Below are 22,443 nucleotides of genomic sequence, written 5' to 3' on the forward strand. Positions count from 1 at the left end.
TGATCAACATCCAATTCACAACAATACAACTTAGTGTAACAATTGCAAAGAATACCCGCTTAAATATCAATTTTAGAGCTTCTTAAAGTTTCACCTATGCATAAGGAAATTTTGGAAAAATCTCTAATGGAAATAACAGCTTCAAAAGACTTGGATGTAGATCAGTTCCAAAACATGGTGGGACACCTTATAGCCCCTCATTGCTTATCATTTTCTGAAAATGATGACGCATCCTTGCAACATCCTCATAATGCTCCCTTACATGTTGAAGTCACCATTCATAAACTCATGTCAAATGCATATGTTGGCATTTGCATGAATATTGCATTAATGATATGTTATGTTGTCATTAATGTCAATTGAACTGGTAATGATATTAGTGATATTGTTGATATTGTTGTTATTTTGGATATTGTCTTGTAACTAGTAGGAAGAGCTTTGCGGAAGATGTTGAAACCGGTATGTAAGTTTGTGAGTTGAACCGATAACCAAAGTAAAAGGTTAAACCTGTTTTATGTTAAGTAGCCGATAAACCCTACTAGTTGTTTTTGTTAAACCCTAACTGATTAAGGTTTTTGAATTGGTTATGTTGGTTTATGATCTGACGTTGAGTGGTAATGATGGTGACACGTATGGTTATTGTATGAAGACAAGATCAATTGTTTTGGCGTGTTTGTTTGTCTAGGGAATGAGCAAAGTGTATTGCATCTAATGCAAAGTGTTTGATGAGCTATTGAGCTCGATGAAGCGGTAATAAAGGAGTGGTTGAGGTTTTCTTGATTGATGTGTAGAGATTGCTATGAAATCCAACGGTCATGGTTGTACTGACTTGTTTCTAATCTTGATGAGAGGGTTAGATTTTTATTGTGTTATCGACCTAATTGATTTGTATTTAAGGTGGATGAAGTTGTTTTGTTTAGTGTTGGCAAGAGTTGATAGAAATTAGTTGAGTGTGTGGTTGCCGAACCAGATAATGAGTTTTCTTTTTGAGTAAAGGCAGATAGAAGCTTAAATGGATATGATCAAGAAATTGTAGTGCTATTCAGACAAATCAAGAAACTCCTGTTGTTTTCTAACAATTACAACATAATTGAAATCCCCTAACCGGGTAAGCTCTAACAAGCTTGGTTACTTATTAAATCCTGTAACAAGGTGGTCCATTAGATTGGATTTTGAAATCCTCTATTGAGGTTACTCCTTATAGGGTATTTTCTTCTAATAAGGAATTTGTAGTCAATCCCTTAACCGGGTGATTCCTGATAGAATCAGTTCTTAACAAGACTTTTGTAAAAGCTTTAACAAGATTAGCTCCTAACAAAGTGAACTTCAGAAGAGTTCAAATATTTTATTGTGAGTCCCATCTCACTGTGGTTCTTACCTATTTGGGTTTTCCATGTATAAATACTTGTGTCATGTGGTGAATGTTTTTGTGGTTATGATCTTATTGTTGATTTATTTAACTACTTAACTATTTCTGATAAGGCATGATAACCGAAAGCATTGAGAAATGAAGTCAATTGACATATGATAAAGCATTTGGATGTTTACAAGTTAAATGTTGTTTACTATTAAGTTGTTGTAACAATTAACTGGTTGATGTTGATTATTCTTATGAGTATTGATCTTGATAGTGGTATTTTATTGATAAGTTTACTTTGTATATTTGAGTTTGGGAAGTTTGTATCAATTTTTCTATTTACTGATTCACCCCTCCTCTCAGTAATCTAGTGGATAATTATTCTTTCATCATACCATCAATTGGTATCAGAGCATCTCAGATCCTCTAAGGTTTAAGCCTAATAGCTTGAGGAAAAGACCTGCTAGATCATGATGAAGAAGGAAGGTCCAAAGTTCAATAGAGAAAACTATAGGATATAGAGCGATAGAATGAATATTTACATCAAGAGTCTGGGAAGTCAGTATTGGGATCATGTAGATACTATGTATATTACACCTATTGGGACTCTGACTGATGATCAGAAGAAAGAACAACAAGAAAATCATCAATCATTGGAGGCTATTATCAATTCCTTGTCTGATGCTGAATATGTAGATGTTCATGGTCTTGAAACTGCATATGAAGTATGGAAAAAACTTGAAGAGATCTATAGCGGTGATGAACATGTTAACATTGCTAAAGAAGAGAGTCTAAGAGGAACTTTTGATGACATGAGGATGTCTCAAGGTGAAAATATCCAGCAGTATGGTCAAAGTATAAAAGAGATAGTCGGTGAAATTAAGAGTGCAGGAGGGAAAGTGGAATATGCCATAGTAATCAATAAGGTACTGAGAACCCTAGTATCGGTCTATGCTATTTGAGTTGCAGCTATTCAGGAGCTGAAGTCCATTGACAAAACTAAGTTAAATCTTGACTTCATCATTGGCAAGCTTACTGCTTTTGAAATTAACGGTTATGATGGTGGTGTACAAAAATATGAGTCTGCATTTAGAGCTTCTATTTCTAACCCATCTGTGAGAAAAAGTAGAGATACTAGTCATGGTTATGAATCCAGATCCAGCAAAGATGCTGATGATGAAGAGAGTTTAGTGGAGCTTGAAGCATTATTGGCAAAGTGGCTCCCTAGAGGAACTGGCAAATACAAAGGTAAATTACCTTTAAAATCTTTTGCATGCAACAAGATTGGTCACATAGCGGCTAATTGTCCTAATGGTGAAAATGAACACAAGAGAGATAAATTCAAGAAGTATAAGGGTAAAGGCAAAAGAGATTGTCTTATTGCTATTGATAGTGGTATCACTGATGAAGAATCTGATGGTGATGCTAGTGAAGATATTGTGTTTGTAGCTATTAAGGAAGAGATATCATACTAGAAGGCATTAGTGTCCAGGATGAATAACCATGATGATTGAATCATTGATAGTGGTTGTTCACATCATATGACCAGTGATTAGAGCAAATTTCTTTCCTTGAAAGAATTTGATGGTGGCGTTGTTAGAATTGGCAATGACTCACCCTGCATGGTTAAAGGTAAGGGAATTATTTCTCTTAATGGGAAGAGCAGTGTAGACGATGTCTACTAAGTTCAAGGTCTAAAGCATACTTTTGAGTGTGGCACAACTCAATGACAAAGGATACCCATTGGAGTTTAAAAATGGCATGTGCAAATAATTTGACAACAAAGGTGAATTGATTGCAAGTGGGAAACAAACTAAAGGTAACCTATTTCACCTTAATCCTAAAGTTAGCAACTATTTGATTGCAAAAATAGATGATAGCTAGCTTTGGCATACGATATTTTGTCATATAAACTTTGATAACATTGTTAAAGTGAGTAAGTCCAAGACAGTGAGAGGTTTACCTCAATTAGACAAATCGGTTAATGCTCTTTGCAAAGAATGTCAGTTAGGAAAGATGACTTCTTCAACTTTCAAGAGAAAATCCTTTTCAACAGAGCACTTGTTAGATTCGGTTCATACAAATCTTTGTGGACCAATAAGAACAAAAAACATTCAAGGTGATAGATATTTTATGATTCTCACTGATGATTGCTCAAGGATGATGTGGGTCACATTATTGAAAGATAAGACTGAAGATTTTGGTAAGTTCAAGGCATTCAGGGCCTTAGCTGAGAAAGAGAGTAGAAAGAAAACAAAATATTTGAGGATAGAACAAGGTGGTGAATTTACTTCTGAGGAATTCACTAGGTATTATGAAGAGAATGGTATCAAACGACAGCTTTCTACACCGAGGACACCACAACAGAATGGTATCACAGGAAGAAACAACCGGTCAGTTGTTGAAGCTGCTAGGAAAATGTTGATACATGGAGGTGTAGCAAAAACCTTTTGGAGAGAAGTTGTCAGCACAGTTGTCTACACAATGACCCAGGTTCTGGTAAAGAGTGATGAATACTAAGAGGGGGGGGGGGTGAATTAGTATACCAAAAAATACTGTAATCAATCTTTTAAATAGCTTAGCAGATAACCGGTGCAACAGATTCACTAATAAACTAGTTAAGATAAGTGCAAACCAAATAGCAAACAAAGTATCCAAGCACAAAAGCACAATCACCATAACACAAGATATTTGACATGGAAACCCAAATGGGAAAAACCACAGTGAGAAAAAAATCACAAGTAACTATCTGCAGAATAGTAACCAGGCCGGTTAAGGTCATACAATGTTCTTCACCAGAATAGATTCTGTTACGAATCTAGATCTCTGTTAGGAGATAAGTCTTGTTAAAGACTACCTTGTTAAAAGATTTCAGATCCACAGTTGTGAACCACCTCGTTAGAGGATTTACAAAGGCTTTGTTGGGCCTACTCGGTTAAGGGTTTCAGACTTGTCGAAGATATTAGTAATCAACAAGTGAATGATCTAGATAATAGCACAGTATGCTTAATTAGATCCTTGATAGCTCATTGTTAATGCATTTCAGCATTACCTCAGTCTTGAATATCTCCACACTCTATCTCTTCACACAGACCTAATCTTCTCTTCAATGATTGAACATAACCTTTTCTATTCCATATCTCACATCCATGCAAACCCTAGACATGATGTCCTTATAAAGGAATCTAATTTCGTGTCGGTCCAATAGAATTAGACTACAAGTTCCTAGGTACAATGCATCTAGATACATTTGGTAACGTGACACAAACACACCGCTAAAGTGTTGGTGGATGATAACTCATCACACATTACAGTAATACCGGTTGGTAACTCATCATAGATATATACCAGTTAATACAATATACCAATTACCGGTTCTAAAAAATGAAGACTGGAAGATCGTAGAGTTCCGATCAAAAGTTAACTACCACTTGGGTCCTTCGTACCGCTTGAGATCCTCAATCAATCTGTGACTGGTAAATCATCTTCTACAAAATACCAGTAGTCTAAAGACTATACATTCAATAATACACAATATCGGTTGGAACAATTACCAGTTGAGCATAACTCATACATCAAGAAAGTGTTAGTCTGCTATGCACTACATAATGCAACTTACCAATAATTGATCGGTATTCCTTCTCATTTACCAATGCCGAGTCATCCTCTTTTGATAGTTTACAACTAGTCACCATTGGTGTACCAACCGATTTGTTGTCTTCCATGCCAAAGGTCTTCAACACCTCTTTGACATACTTGGACTGAGTAATAAAGATTCCATCTTTCATTTCTTGAATCTGTACTCCAATGAAGAACTTAATCTCCCCTATGAGTGACATCTCAAATTCCTTCTTCATCTCATCTGCAAAGTCATGACTCATCTTGTCATCTCCACCAAATATTATGTCATCAACAAATACTTCACAGATCATAATCTGATCTCCTTCTAATTTCAAGTAGATATTGCTATATTCACTTGTTCTTTCAAATCCAATCTTCATAAGATGGGAGTGCAAGCATTCATACCATGCTCTAGGTGCCTGCTTCAGTCCATACAAGGCTTTATGTAGCCTACACACCATGTCACTATCTTTTGATAGGGAAAACCCATCTGGTTGCTCTATATACACCTCCTCTTCAAGTATTCCATTTAGAAATGCAAATTTTACATACCTTGAATCCTTTAAAAGCTGCATATGCAAGAAGCATACAAACTCCTTCCAATCTTTCTACTAGAGCAAAGGTTTCTCCATAGTCTTCTCCTTCTTCTTGGGCATATCCTTTACACACTAGTCTGGCTTTGTTCCTTACCATTGTGCCATCCTCATTCAGTTTATTTTTCAAGACCCATTTGGTTCCAATGACATTTTTATGCTACAGTCTGGGTACCAAAGACCATGTACCATTCTTTTCTATCTGATCAAGATCCTCTTCCATTGCCATGATCCAATCTTCATCTTTATGTGCCTCTTTGAATGATTTAGGCTCAAATTCAGAGATCATACATGAGTTTTCTCTAACCTTTCTTCTTGTAAGAATTCATGCATCTTTGTCTCCTATGATCTGCTTTGGATCATGATTGAGTTTTACATACCTAGGTATATTCTTAGTTGTTTCCTCTTTCTTTTCTTCTTCATCCTCATCTTCATCAGCATTAGCATCTACCGGTGTAGGAGCACTGTTACTGGTGCTTGGCTATTTTGCAGCCGATTCCCAAAAGGTTACTACCAGTTCATCTCCTACTTGCTCACTAACGGTTTCCTCAGATTTCTTAGAAGTTTCATCAACTCTAACATTGATTCTTTCAACAATTCTCTGAGTCCTATTGTTGAAACATTTGAGAGCTTTGCTCTTTGTGGAATATCCTAGGAATATTCCCTCATCACATTTAGAATCAAACTTGCTTTGATGTTCACTCCTCTTGATATAACATCTACTACCAAACACTCTAAAGTAGCTTACTACTGGTGTCTTACCGGTCCAATACTCATAAGGTGTTTTGTCCTTACCCTTTTTGATGAGTACCTGGTTCATTGTGTAGACTGCAGTGCTCATTGCTTCTCTCCAAAAGGTGTGAGCAACCTTTCCTTGGATCAACATAGTTCTAGCCGCTTCAACCACAGTCCGATTGTTCCTTTCTACTAGGACATTTTGCTGTGGAGTCTGGGGGGCAGATAGTTGTCTCTTGATTCCATTCTCTTCACAATATTTGTTCAATTCACTAGAAGTGAATTCCCCTCCTTGATCAGTTCTAAGGCATTTGATTCTTCTACCGCTTTCCTTTTCCACCAGTTTTCTGAAAGCTTTGAATTTTCCAAAGGCTTCAGACTTGTCCTTCAAGAATGTGACCCACATCATTCTTGAGCAATCATCTGTAAGAATCATAAAATACCTATTTCCCTTCACACTCCTAGTTTTCATAGGACCAGACAAATTAGTATGCACAAGATCAAGTAAATTGTCTGCAGTGAAAGGTTTACCTTTGAAGGTTGAGGAAGACATTTTCCCCAGTTGACACTCTCTACACAAAGGATTTTCCAGTTTTCTCAACATAGGCAATCCTCTAACTACCTTGATCTTACTGGCCTTCACAATATTTTCAAAGTTTACATGGCAGAGTCTCCTATGCCATATCCATCTATCTTCAAACTTAGCCATAAGACATGTACTGACATTGGCATGTAGCTGAAATAGGTTACCTTTGGTCTGCATATCAATAGCCATCAGTTCACCATTCTTTCCCTTGATTTTGCACACTCCATTTTTGAATTACAGAGTGAGTCCATTATCATTCAGTTGAGCAACACTCAAAAGTTTGGGCCTTAGACCTTCTACCCAATACACATTGTCAGCACCACTTCTTCCATTCAAAGAGATGGACCCTCTACCTTTTACCATACATGGTGCATCATTAGCAAAATGAACCACACCACTCTTATACTCTTCCAGAGATAGAAACTTATTCCAGTCACCAGTCATATGGTGAGAACAACCACTATCAATAATCCACTCATTGGAATTATCAAAGCGGGAGACAAGAGCCTTCTTGTCTGGCACATCTTCCTTGACTGCTACAAACACAATATCTTCATTTTCTTCATCTTCTGATTCCTCATCAGTGACACCTTCATCAACTGCTACAAAATAGTTTCTCCAGTTTCCTCCATTAAACTTCTTGAAATTTTTTGGTTTGTCCTTGCTATCACCATTAGGATAGTTTACAATATTGTGTCCTATCCAGTTACAAGAAAAGCATTTCAAAGGGAGCTTACCTCTGTATTTACCGGTTCCCTTAGGAAGTCTCTTGGCAAGAAGAGCTTCAAATTCCATCAGATTCTCTTCATCATCCCTTTCTCTGCTCTGTCTTGGTTCACCACTGGTGCTTGCTTCTTTGCCTTTTCTAGATGGTGCAGCAGATGCTCTAAAATCTGATTCAGTCTTCTAAATACTACCATCAAAACTATTTAGCTCATAGGCTGTCAACTTTGCAATGATGGAGTCTAGGGATACCTTAGTCTTGTCTATTGACCTAAAATCCTGAATAGCAGCAACCCTTATTGCATAGATCAATAATAAGGATCTCAAAACTTTGCTAACAATAGTGGAATCTTCCTTTTTACCACCTACACTCTTGATATCTCCAACAATAGTTTTCCTTCTTATTCCATATTATTGAATGGTCTCTCCTTCAACCATCCACATGTCTTCAAACTTTCCCCTAAGGCTTTCTTCCTTAGCTTGTTTCACATGCTCATCACTGCCATAGATATTCTCAAGGGCATCCCATACTTATTTGGGATTCTCTTTGTCCCGAACATCAATAAACTCAATGTCAGATAAACTAGTAATTAGGGCTTCCCTGACTTTCCCATTTTCCTGAATCTCTCTCTTTTGGTCATCGGTGAGAGTACCGGTAGGGATAACATAAGAATTCTCAACATAGCTCCAATGTTGAGCACCCATGCTTCTGATGTATATCTTCATTCTGTCCTTCCATATTTTAAAGTTATCTCTATTTAACTTTGGACCTTCCCTCTTCATCATTACAATAGGATCTTTCCCTCAAGCCATTAAGCTTACAACATAGAGGATGCTCCGATACCAATTGATAACTCAATGATGAATAGTGAGTACCAAACTTGTACTGAGAGCGGGGGTGAATCAGTACAGACACAAAAAAAATTTCTTGAACCGGTTTGATTGCAAACAGTGAACTTGACTGGCAATCACTAACACCGGTCTAAACTAGATTACTACCAGTTAAACACAATGTGACTATGAAAGACATAAACCAACAACACTTAGATTTCCATACAACCTACTCTCTCATTTCCTTTTTATCCTTATGTATAAAAAGATAACCTATCATCAGAGACACAATTATTTACTAGATCAACATGATTCACCACTAAATAGGAAATAAGAAAACATCTCATGAAAGAGGCATCACACATGACACACATATTTTTCACCTGGAAACCCAACTGGGAAAAACCACGATGGGGATGAATACCCACAAGCTATTTTTGAACTCTTTAGAAGTCCTCTTTGTTAGGAGCCTAGTCTGGTTAAAGACTGTTACAACAGGTTCTGTTAGGAACCGATCCTGTTAGTGATCACCCGGTTAAGGGTTAAACCCTGTTAAAGGTTACCTTGTTAGAGGATTTTATGAACTCAATGGCTTTGAGTCACCCTATTAAAGGATTTATAGCAAGCTGGTTAAAGCTACCCTATTAAGGGATTTTCCAACTGTTGAAGTGGTTGAAGATCAACAGGTATTACAATGATCTGGTAATAGAACTAAATGCCAATGTAGATCTTCTTAGTTCCTTCCTTCTGCACACACACTCTGCAGGAATCAATTCTCTTATTTGGTCTAGAAAGAATCACGTACCTCTGTACTTAGATACACACACAACATTTTCCAATAACCTCAACATGAAACACAACATCGACCTTATAGGAAACAGATAGGTCGGTACCATAAACCCTAAACCCTAAACATTTAGGTTGAGAAATTTAGTTGGTTCAATCCTTACCATTGAACACTTTTCATTTGAATACAACAGTCTTGAACAGATCTCAAGACATTCTCCATCGTTTGTTCTTCACCACTTCTTGGAGACAATAACCCATCACGCGTTCTTCACCGTTTGTAGGGACTTTGCACATTCTTGAGGTAGATAGGATCAATCCCCTTCATGCAAGATCCTTCACGTGCATGAGGCTGACGTGGAAACATGATCTGATCTCCATTACAATGCTAACTCATCACACAATGCCATTGGTTGAATCACACAGGCTCGAAACACTTCAACCGGAAACCCTGAGGCTGGGACTACCAGCCGATAGTCATACCATATTAAACCTTGACAGAAAAAATTCCATATACCGGTTCAGATTTCATCATACCGGTTCACTTGGACAAACATACCACTTCACCTTTTGCACATATACTGGTTCACAACATTGTACCAGTTCTCTTTGCTAGTTGCTTAACTTTAATAAACCGGTTCACTCTTCAACATATTACTGGTTCTCTCTTCAGCATATTGACATCAATGACAACACAAAATCATCATGTCAACATACTCTGCACATATGCCAACAACCACTTCATACCCCATAGGGCCAACTACTTCCTTTCTAGGTTCCATAGTTTCCATTATGTAGTCATTTGTCCTTATTGTGAAGCAGATGTCATCTTCATACTTCTTCACTATATCACTAAATATCCTAATTCTCTAGCTCATCTTTTGTTTGAATTCATCAAAATACTTATTTAGAACCTCAAGATATGTAGTTCCTACTACTTGTAGACTCTCCTTAATCTGTCTAGAAACTGGTAGGTCAGTAGACCATTGAACATCACCTACTCTAGGGAAATAACCTTGAAAATAGAAGAATAGGCCGACCAGAAGTTGGCCAAACTTGAACCTCGGTGATTTATCCCATTTGATGGATTTCATATTCACCAACAATTGCTTCTATAAATAGGTACATGGGTAAAATTTAGTATCTTCCTTGACCATCTTGTAAGCAGCATTCACCACATCAGCAGGGACATAGTTCATTCTGTTGGCATAAAATATCCTGTAACCAATCACCATTGAAGAATATTTTACCAGATCATCTTTAATGGTGTTGACGGCCATTGCCTGTTGGTCACTCACAAAACTGGTGAGCTCTATCATTTTAGTTTTGGTGACCTTCCGTAGAGTTGGTACTTCTCCAACATTATAGAATCTGGTGATGGCATGAACCACTTCCGATGTGATGTCATGGGTCCGCTCAAGATACATTTTGTCACCATGCACCCTGCTGAGGATAATGTGAATATGTCCTTCTGTAAATTCTTCCAGAAAGTATACTGCATTGTGTAGTTTCATCTTCTCGAGGATGCTATACTCTGGTTTGATCTTCTTGTCATCTCCATAGAACAAACTTAGCTGGGAGTGAATTACTAGGGATCCTAGGTCTTCCAACTTACAGTCTATATACCCTGAAATATCTTCCTTGACAATAACTCCAGCAAGAATTTGAGATAGGGCATTGTATCTCATTTTCTTTTGAAGAAACTCAGGTGTATCTTTAGATGCACTAGAACTACAATGCGATGTAGAAGCCATAACCAAATGATAAGAAAGAATTTCAGAAAATACCTTCACAATCTGAAATTTAGGTTTTCCAATATCGCGCATAGTTCACCACTTCAGTTGCTAGTTCACCGCTTAGTGTTCTTCACTAATTGTTTGAAGATGATTGCAAGATTTCACATATGATTTCTCCAAATGCTAAACAAATTGCTTTGGTTGCTCTGCTCTTGAAGATTCTTCTTTCATAAATAGATAAGTGAAAATGACAACGAAAAACCCTTTTAAACAAACTCTCACTGACCATAATAAATGCATCACTACTAGGGTACAAACCCTAATTTTGCCTTTTACCACTTCAGATCTTCTGCCAACTGACATGTAACATATACCGGTAAAGGTCTTTACTGATATAAATCGGGGGTTCAAAATATTTCACCGATATGTTCCCCCTAAGCTTTTCTGAAGCTTAGTTTACCAGTTCAGAGACTTCCACACTCGATGCAGAAGTAGGTTCATCCTATGACTCTTCTTCTGATTTCTTTGTCCAAGTTTTATTCATTTCCACCTGAATGGTCTCAACATCAATCTTCCCTTCTGGACTGATCGGTATATCACCTGATAGGTTCTTTCTCAGTCTACAAGTTCTGGTAGTGTGTCCCAGTTTGTTGCAATGATAGCATACCATTCCAGGTGTTCTCCATGGTCTATTATTCATACTTCCATTCTTCCTTCTTCATGTTGCAGCAGTGTGACCGCTACCACGATAGATCAAACAAGTTTCTCTCCAACTAGTTGTTGCTTGATAACCGACTGACCGATGATCATAGGTATTGTACCGGTTGGGATTCCGGTTCACAAGAAGTTCCAGAATAACTCCTTGAGTCCTTGGAGGATATCTCTCAGTGTTGTGCAAAGTCAACCTACATTCAAATGCTTTATGCCTAAACTTGTTGCATGCATAACAGTTTCCATTGAATCTATTGGATCTAGGCATATTATTTTGAAAATAAGGAAAATTGTTGTAGGCCTTGCTTCTACACACATTGACAGTATGTCCTTCTTTGAGACAATTAAAGCAAACAGGTTTAAATTTTAGCTTACCTTTATCCTTGGATGTCGGTTGCTTCTTTGATGTTTCATCTTTTGTTCTAGAGGTCTCACCTTCCTCATACCCAGAGAAACCAAGTCCAGTGGTATTCTTTACTAGCTTTGCCGATTCCATCTTTTGTTCTAGCTTAGCAGTATTCTGATTGAATTTGGCAAGTATCTCCTTTAACTCAGTAAGTTCCTTGGAAATAGCAGAATTGGATTCTATCAAGGTTGTATTCTCAGAAATAGCCATGTTTAGTTCACCTTGCATTTCTTCTTTTTCCACTTTACTCTCTTGGAGATGAGCGGTAAGGGTACTGATTTCTTGCTTCATCTTGGAGATCTCATGATCTTTGTCTTTTACTAGATCTTCAGCTTTCCTTCTATTCTCAAGCTCTTGACACATTCTGATAGTCAGTCCTTCCAACTCTCTTCTCAGGTTGGCTTTAGATTCATTCAGTTTTTCAACTTCCTCAACTAGGGCATCCATGTCAGCTTCATCAGAAGAGCTATTTTTAGTGAGTTCCATCAGTTTCTTAGCATGCTCTCTTCTCTTGGCCAAAGAGGCTTTATACTTGAATTTGAGTTCATCATAGGCTCTCTCAGTTTGAGTGAGATGATGAGTAAGTTCCCTCACACTGTATTCCCCCATATCTCCTTCCAAGTGGTTAGACTTATAGAAAGGTTGGCTCTGATACCAATTGATGAATACTAAGAGGGGGAGGGGGTGAATTAGTATACCAAAAAATATTGTAATCAATCTTGTAAACAGTTTAGCAAATAACTGGTGCAACAGATTCACTAATAAACCGGTTAAGATAAGTGCAAACCAAATAGAAAACAAAGAATTCACCCACAAAAGCACAATCACCATAACACAAGATATTTGAAGTGGAAACCCAAATGGGAAAAACCACGGTGAGAAGAAACTCACAAGTAACTATCTATAGAATAGTAACCAGATCGGTTAAGGTCATACAATGTTCTTCACCAGAACAGATCCTGTTAGGAATCTAGATCTCTGTTAGGAGATAAGTCCTATTAAAGACTACCTTGTTAAAGGATTTTAGATCCACAGTTGTGAACCACCTTGTTAGAGGATTTACAAAGGCTTTGCTGGGTAAGATATTTGGAAGCAAATGTTTTATTAAGAGAGGTGATTACATTAGCAAATTTGAGGCTAAGAGTGATGAAGGTATATTTCTTGGCTATTCCACCAAGAGTAAGGCCTACAAATGTTTTAACAACTAGACATAGAGAATTGTTGAGAGTATTGATGTTCGAGTGGATGAATTTCCTGAATTCTCAAAAGGAACTAGTTCAGAGAAAAAGGATGAAGATCCTTGCATTTTGTTTTTGGAACCAAAAACCGTGAAATCTAAAACTACCAAAGCAAATTCTGATGCACCAATCCAACCAAAATAGATAAATTCAAAAGAATATGATGACAACGAAGAAGCTGAACCTGAAGATAATGATCATGTTATTCCTAGATATGTGAGACTGAATCACAATCTTGAGCAGATCATTGGAGATAAGGATGTTGGAGTGCTAACTAGAAGAAGAATCAGAGAGAATTATTGCATGATCTCCACCATTGAACCAAGAACTTCTAAGGAGGCATTTGGTGATGATCATTGGGTTAAAGCTATGGAGGAGGAATTGGATCAAATTGAAAAAAAAAACACTTGGACCCTAGTACCTCGACCGGTAAATAAGAATGTTATAGGTACTAAATGGGTTTACAGGAACAAGTTGAATGAAGATGGTGTTTTAGTTCGCAACAAGGCAAGATTAGTCTACAAGGGTTATGCACAAGAAGAAGGAGAAGATTATGGCAAAACTTTTGCACTAGTAGCAAGACTAGAAGGTGTCAGAACTTTACTTGCATTTGCAGCCCATAAAAAGTTCAAGGTATATCAGATGGATGTTAAGTCTACATAGACATAGAGAAGTCAGATGGTTATGCTTTGACTAATGAGAAAGACATTGTATGCAGATTGCATAAGGCTTTATATGGATTAAAGTAGGCACCCAGAGCATGGTATGAAAGGCTTCATACACATCTAATGAAGAAAGGATTTTTGAGAACCAGTGATGATAGTAACTTATATCTCAAATTTGAAGGAGATGAAATGCTAGTCAGTAAAGTATTTGTTGATGATATTATATTTGGAGGTAATGATGTCATGAGCAACAGTTTTGCAGATGAAATAAAAAATGAATTTGAAATGTCTTTAGTAGGGGAAATAAAAAATTTCATAGGCTTGCAAATAAAACAAATGAAGAATGGTATTTTCATTACACAGTCTAAGTATGTGAAAGAGGTTTTGAAGACATTTGGGATGAGTGATTGTAAACCAGTTGGGACACCATTAGTTATAGGTTGTAAGTTATCCAAGGAAGATGAATCTAAATTTGTTGATGAGAAGGAATATAAGAAAATGATTGGCAAATTACACTATGTTGTTCACAGCAGACCGAACATATCCCATGCGGTTGGCATAGTTGCTAGATTCTAGAAGAATCCTAAGGAGACACACCTGATAGCAACCAAGAGAATCTTTAGATACTTGAAGGGTACTGTTGACTATGGATTATGGTATCCATATGGAGGAAACTTTGATTTGAAGGCATACACAGATGCTGATTGGGTAGGAAATGTTGATGACTAGAAAAGAACAACCGGTGGAGCATTTTTTCTGAGAGGAAGGCTTGTTTCATGCAGTAAAAAGAAGAGTTGTTCTTCACAATCTACTACTGAAGCTGAGTATGTTGCAGCTTATATGAACTGCACACAGGGTATTTGGATGAGGCACATTTTGGAAGGTTTTAAGATGAAGATTTAAGAACCTATAAAGATTTTATGTGATAATACAAGTGCCATAAATATTTCCAAGAATCTTGTTTTGCACACATGAACCAAGCACATTGAATTGAAGTATCATTTTTTGAGGGAAAAAGTTGAGAGAAAAGATGCTATCTTAGAGCATGTTTCTACCAAGGAGAAGCTTGTAGATATTTTTACCAAACCTCTACCTAAGACTACTTTTGAGTATCTTAGAAGACAGTTAGGGTTTGTCCCTCTTCATGAAGTTAGTTGAACATGATGTTGACTGCATCAGTCCCTAAATCATTTGCAGAATTTTACAAGGGTTGATGAAGACATGGATGTATTCCACAGGGGGAGACTCAAGTTGCAGTATGTTGTTGATGCATAGTGAAAATTTGACCTTACATGTTTTACTTTCAATTTGGCATTGCTGTCAAAGGGAGAGAAGAATTATGTGATTATGGGAAGGAAAACCAGTGACAGACTGAAGACAGAGAGAGCATGTGAATACTTGGTAATGTAAACCAAGATTCCTATTCACAATCACAGTAGTAAAGCAGTGGTGTTGATATTTGTATTGCCATCAATGCCAAAGGGGGAGATTGTTGGCATTTGAATGAAGATTGCATTAATGATATGTTATGTTATCATTGATGTCAATTGAATCGGTAATGATATTAGTGATATTGTTGATATTGTTGTTATTGTTGATATTGTCTTGTAACCGGTAGGAAGAGCTTTGTGGAAGATGTTGAAACCAATATGTAAGTTTGTGAGTTGAAATGGTAACCAGAGTAAAAGATTAAACCCTTTCTATGTTAAGTAACCGGTAGACCCTACCAATTGTTTTTGTTAAACCCTAACCGATTAAGGTTGTTGAATTGGTTATTTTGGTTTATGATACGACATTAAGCGGTAATGATGGTGACATGTATGGTCATTGTATGAAGATAAGGTCAATTGTTTTGGTGTGTTTGTTTGTCGAGGGAATGAGCAAAGTGTATTGCATCTAATGCAAAGCGCATGATGAGTTACTAAGCTTGATGAAGTGATAATCAAGGAGCGGTTGAGGTTTGTGAGATTTTTCCAAGATCATGAGCTCAATGAAAAGTACAATAAAGAGACAAAATATTGATAGGAATAAACTCTATTCTATCAAGATGAAAATACTGATCAACTGGATCATCAAAAGTTACATACAATGAATATGAGCCTTCTTATATAGGCAAGGCTATATGGATATGTGAGCACACAAACATGACATGTGGCTCAATAAGAACCAAGGGTAGGTAGGAGAAACAATATAATATCCCACATGAGGTGGATCACCCACTGAATGTGGAATGTAACAACAAGATAAGTCCACAAAAGGTGGAAATTCTCCTACACACACTATCCCAATGTGGCACAAACACCCAAGTGTCTCATACCCAAACTACTATGAAATGCATTTCCTAAGTAAACTTAAGTAAGGTGTAATAATATCCAAGATGGATAATTATTTACACCAATACCCCCCCTTAAGTGCAACTTAGGGGAATGCACTTAAGTATACAATGAAACTAAGCAATACAAGATGGGTCCCAACTACGAGGCCATGTTAGGTACCCATGTACAAATGCAAATACATGCAAACCAATGAAATGAAAGCTCTCACAAAGTGGGGGGAGAGAGAAAAACCCAATGGGAAAAAACCCTCCCCCAAAAGAGAGATGAAAACTAGATACAAATAACTATCATAGAAGTATGTGAAGGACAAAGCCCCTGTGAAGAAAAAGTCCCCCCCATATGAGAGAAGAAGAAGAGAGACTAGGAAGCCCCCCTCAATGTGGAATCTGCACCAATGATAGAAGCTCGATGATGTATGAAGAAACTACTCCATGAACATCGAACAACATTCCTCCCCTTAGGAAGAAATAAAACCAAAGGTGTATCCATGAAGGGAAGATGTAGGAAATATACTCATGATGAAAGGAATCTCTCAAAAATACTCAAGTGTCCCCATGTCGATGTTAAAAGTGACCTCCTCCAAAGGTTGTAAACTGTGCCACACTGGTGAAAAAGGCACTCCAAGATCTAGTGGAGAAGAATGTAGAACAATATCCAAAGACTCACATGTCTCCTCAAAAGATAAAGAGACCTCCTCCAACTGCTGGACAAAAGTATCCACAATCATGTCAACCTCTAAAGATTGATCATGTAGAGAATTCACAAGAGGGTTAGAGTGACCCCTCACAACAATCAAAGAAGGATCATCTTTATCAAAGAGAAGATGAATGTCTCCCAAATCTGCAATGTAGGACTCCACAAACAAACCTGCAATGTCTATCAAGTAGGCATCCCATGAAGCTAGAAGACTTGAAATATCCTGCTACACTGAATCACAAGAAGGATAAACTATCGCACTAGATGCATCAACAGGTGAAATAGGTGGTGTGATATCAAGTGAAAGAGATGAAATGCAAGGCTCAAGAATGGGCTCACATGTGAGAATCCCCACTTCAAGTGCCCAAAGTTGTCCTCAAAATCTGAATCATCAACATAGGAAGAATCAACCTCATCAATAGGACCAAAATGTGAAAAAGAGTACAACTAGAATGCATGATCAACCACCCCAATTGCAATGATAGCTCCACTCTCCAAGTCTCTAATGATAACTGAATCAGGTGTGAACTCCATAGTTTTCCTAGTTGCCCAATGTGTGATTTGATAGATGGAAAGAAGATTGTTTGTCAAATGGGGTACACACAACACATCATTGAAGGATTTATCCCCAATGGCAATAGATCCTTTCCCAATCACATCCATGTATGTATGATTTCCCATCAAAATATGTGGCATGTGGCAAGGCTCAAATGTAGAAAACATAGAATGTGAAGATGCCATATGATGAGAGGCTCCTAAATCTAGAAGCCATCTCCCTGAATCATGACTTGTAGTAGCACAAAGAGCTTGTCCCTTTCCTTTATCCTTATCCTTGGAAGAAGAAAATGTAGACATTCTAGAAGGTAGGTTGAGTTTTTTCTTCTCAAGAAGATTCTTCAACTCATCAATATCCTTCTTATAACAATGATGTTCATCATGTCCTGATTTCTTGCAATATCCACAAAATTTTTGTCCTTATATGATTTCCTCTTAGGTGAAAATGGTGAATCACCTCATTGTGGAGAGGAAGATCATGCTCCATCTTGATGTGGTTTTGACTTAGGTTGCTTTTGATTCTTGCCTTTTCCTTGATTGCTTTGATTCCCTTTATTAGCCACCAAAGCTTGTGACTTTGAAGATTTGAGAATCCCCATCGTGGTCAATTTAGATTGCTCAAGTATCAACATCTCCATGAATGAATCAAATGGTGGAGAAGTGTATGAGGAACCTTGAGCTAACCTATGGGTTTGAAAGCTAGATACAAATGCTACATACTCTAAAGGAAGCTTGTCCAACAAGTTGTAAACCAATTGAGAATCCTTTTTGTCAAATCCACAATCCTTTAGCTTTTCTCTTAGCTCATTTGCTTTTGTGACATAATCTTGGATTGTATCAAAATCCTTGGGATCCAAAGTTGTGAGTTCACTATCAAGCTTGTAGCCCTTAATCTCATCAACTTGACCATACAATTTCTTAAAAATATCCCAAGCCTCTTTAATTATTGTACACTTATTGTAGTCACATAAATCTGTCCACTTAATTAAATAAATATTTAATATTTATTTGATTATTTAACCATCAATTAATAATTAATTAAATTAATATTTAATTAATTCATCTTAACCCTCTTCTCCTATTAATTAAATAAATTATTCAATTTATTTGATTTAATTCACTTAACCAAATTCAGACTATTAATTAAATAAATAAATCATATTTATTTAATTAAATCTTCTCTCACATTTAAATAAATTAATATTTATTTAAAACCCCCAAAATCCCACCTCTCACATTTAAATAAATAAATCATTTATTTAAATCACCTTTATCCTCCACCCACTTGCATTTTCCTACAAATGCAAGTTGCACAATTATTTTAAATAAATATTTTATTTAAATCACCTTTATCCTCCACCCACTTGTATTTTCCTACAAAAGCAAGTTGCACAACTATTTTAAATAAATTATTTATTTAAAATCCTATTTATCCTCACCCACTTGAAACCTTTAATGGTTTCCCTTAAAGTAGTCAAACTTGATGGCTTTAAAGTCTTCAAACTTGATGGCTTCCTTCTATAGTCTTCTTAAGACTTTAATGGTTTTCCTTAAAGTCTTCAAGCCTTTAATGGTTTCCCTCAAAGTCTTCAAGCATTTTAAATGCTTTATCTTCTTTTTCTCATTTAAATAAATTAATATTTATTTAAATATTTATCCAAATTCAACTTACACCATTTAATTGAAATAAATGATTTTATTTTAATTGAAAATACCAAAATTTCTCCCACTTGCATTTTCCTACAAAATCCACTTGTATGCCTAAACCCCTTCTAGATTCTTCTAAACCCTTCCTAATTAGCCTAATCCATCCCCTAAATATTGTCACATTCCTAAGCAAATTGGAGTCACTTCTCAAAGACTCCAAAGTCTTTGAAAAGCAATTAATGCTTTGTGTGTTCAACAAATTAACCTTCAAAGTCTTGGATAACCTTTGAAAGCTTCCAACCTTCAACCACTAAATGGCTCAAAGTCTTGGATAACCTTTGAAAGCTTTCAACCTTCAACCACTTAATCCCCAAAGTCTCCAATAACCATTAATGGTTAATTCAACCCTCCCACATGGTTAAAACATTTGTTTTGACTCAACCTCTACCCAACCCAAAGGTCTCATCAGGCCATTAATGCTTTGACCATGATTATCTCTTAAACATTTGCACAAAGGTTTATCCTTGGATTAACTCTTAATCCAGTGGGTAATCTTAATTTAGACTTGACCCTTGCCTTCTAGATAACCATGAGGTCTTCTCAGGCCTTTAATGCCTCCAACCTCTTCTCTCAACCCAATCCTATGTTGAAACTTGTCACCATTTTATTGGTGCCAATTGTGCACATGGATCCCCAACTTTCAATCCTAACCCTTGTTAAGATTGCTCAATCTTAACCCTTCATTTCCCTATTTCTTCTATAAATAGAACCCTTCTCCTCAAGCAAAAGAGAAGCATTTTAGAGTATTGTTGTTATACTGGCATTAGCATAGAGCTTTTTCATAGCATCACTATCTACTCTAGCATAGTATTTAGCTTTTCATTTCATATTTGAAGCTTAGTATTAAATCTCAATCCTCCATAAGCATCCATAGTGCAAAAAGCTGCTGAGAGCTACACTCATTTGGGACTTGGAGAGGAGAGGAACAAGGGAGGAGCAACTATGAGCATCTTGATTAGCTATTTCATTCTATGTTTATATGCTTTCTATTTCATGCTTAATATCTCTCTTGATATGCCTGTTTAGGATAATCTTTTGTTGCTAACACTAACGTTTGTTTCTTGTGCTCTTGTGTGTGTTGCCATCAAATAGATTTTCTAATCCTTTTTGCAGAGCATCATTTGGTGAACCCGACGTGAATCCAAACACCAAAAAGATCAATTTTTTTTTTTTTTTAACCAATAACATGTTTAAATGTTGAAAATGTCACACAGGTTGCGATTTTGACACTGTTTTGGTGCGTTTGGCATTATTTTGGCGCTATTCCCCCTGTTTCAGTGCTTTTCCCTTCTCTGTCTTTCCCTTTCTTTTAATACGTTTGTGTTAAATAGTGCCTCTGTTCAAACGCAGACTAGCGCTATTGTAACAAAACGTTGTACAAATCACTTTGTAACCAAAAAAAAATAAAAAACCAAAAAAAAAATAAAATTTAGGCTTGTAGAAGCCCACCAAATAGGCGGATTTTACTAACTATTTTTCTCTTTTGTGCAGATTTAAATTAGATTAAAGAGTAGATTTATATTTTTTTACTAACTTGTTTTTGAAGTTGGTTTTAAAAATGAATTCACTTTTTATTTTGGTTTAAAATTAACTTCACATTTCAAATTTGGGCTTTTGAAAAAGAATCACACATTTGTTTGGGGCTATTAAAAAGAATTTCATTGTTCAAAGGTAAAAAGAACCACAAACTTATACAAAAACAACTTTATTTTTTTTGCAAGTTAGAAAACAAACTTCGTTTTGGTGCTTAAAATCAACAAGGCAAATTTTATTTCTTGCATCAAGATAAAACTCACAATCCACACTTCCATTTTTGGTGCAAATAAAATTCACAATCAACTTGTCTCATTTTCAAAGCAATTTTACTTCATGCAAACGTGTTTTTCATTAAGTTGACCAGGATTTTCAAATTCTAGTTTACTCAAACAATTGCCTTTGAAAATTAAAAAGAACACCATGATTGTTGGAGCAACATCTCCAAATAGTTAGATCACATTGCAATGATAGATTAAAAAGAACAAGTGTTTTTCGTGCTTGGCACACTTGTGCAAAGAGTTGGTCGAGTGGTCCTACCTCTAACACACACTATCCTCTCCCTTGGCTCTCGTGGTCCTAGGTGCAAGAGAAAAGTGTTAGTAACACTCAAATTTTATCTTTTTAAGAGAGGCCTGCCAAGGGATCGATACTCTTGGGAACGACCTCGAGCGGTAAATCCTTCGAGCCGCTATAGAAATCAGGTGAGAGCGAAAGCTGTAGCCTTGGGTATAGCTGTTCCTACAGTGTAACTGGCCGAAAGGACAAATGGGCCCCACCACCAGTTACAAGGCTCTTAAGTGAGTCACTGCAGAATGAACTTATGTCCAAAAACATCGAACATGACTAAACACCTTTAAGTAGTAGCCCACCCGTTCTATTGATTGAGGATATTTGAGGTATAATTTAGTGCAAGAGCATAGATGGTTTTGCTCCCAAGATACTCACCATACATATTTCCTTGAGTAGAAACATAGCTTTTTGAAAGGTCACTTGTGGCTTGATAAAAGTGGTGACTCCCCCATCATAGGGATCATCTATTTGTTATGCTCGTGCAAGACTTAGTATATCACATCCTTACCTGCCACGGCGGGATTCATAAGGTATGTAGTACCAAAGCCGAAGAAATATCAAGATGTGGGCTAAATTTATCACAACTGGCCATTTGACCTTAGGGATAAAGAGTGTTTGAAGTGTGTTCATTTTACAGACCTAGTGCAAATTGAGCCGACTTCAGGCTTTGGAATTACACCTTAAAATAAATCTAAAGGAAGGGTCAAAAACAAGTCCAAGGATTGGGTTGATCTAGACCCATACTCATTTGTGCCTTTTGAGGCAACATTCTTGTGTTTGTGTGCTTACTTTGTTTTCTTGTCAAAGAAAAATCAGAAAATCAATCCCAAAAACAAAGTATTCATCCAACATTTCTCAAAAACAAACAAAAATACCAAGAACAAAGTACAAACAACAGAGACAAAATTTATGACCATTCTTCACATCTTGCGAAAGAAGCAGTGTCATCAGAATACCAACTTGAAAAGGAGACCATTAAGCTCAAAGGCTTTGATCAAAAGGAGGAAATTCTTCTATCTCAATAGACAAATTTTTGTCTCACATAGAGTCTTTCT

This window comes from Cryptomeria japonica, chromosome 3 (assembly GCF_030272615.1).
Source record: "Cryptomeria japonica chromosome 3, Sugi_1.0, whole genome shotgun sequence".
NCBI classification, from domain to species: domain Eukaryota; kingdom Viridiplantae; phylum Streptophyta; class Pinopsida; order Cupressales; family Cupressaceae; genus Cryptomeria; species Cryptomeria japonica.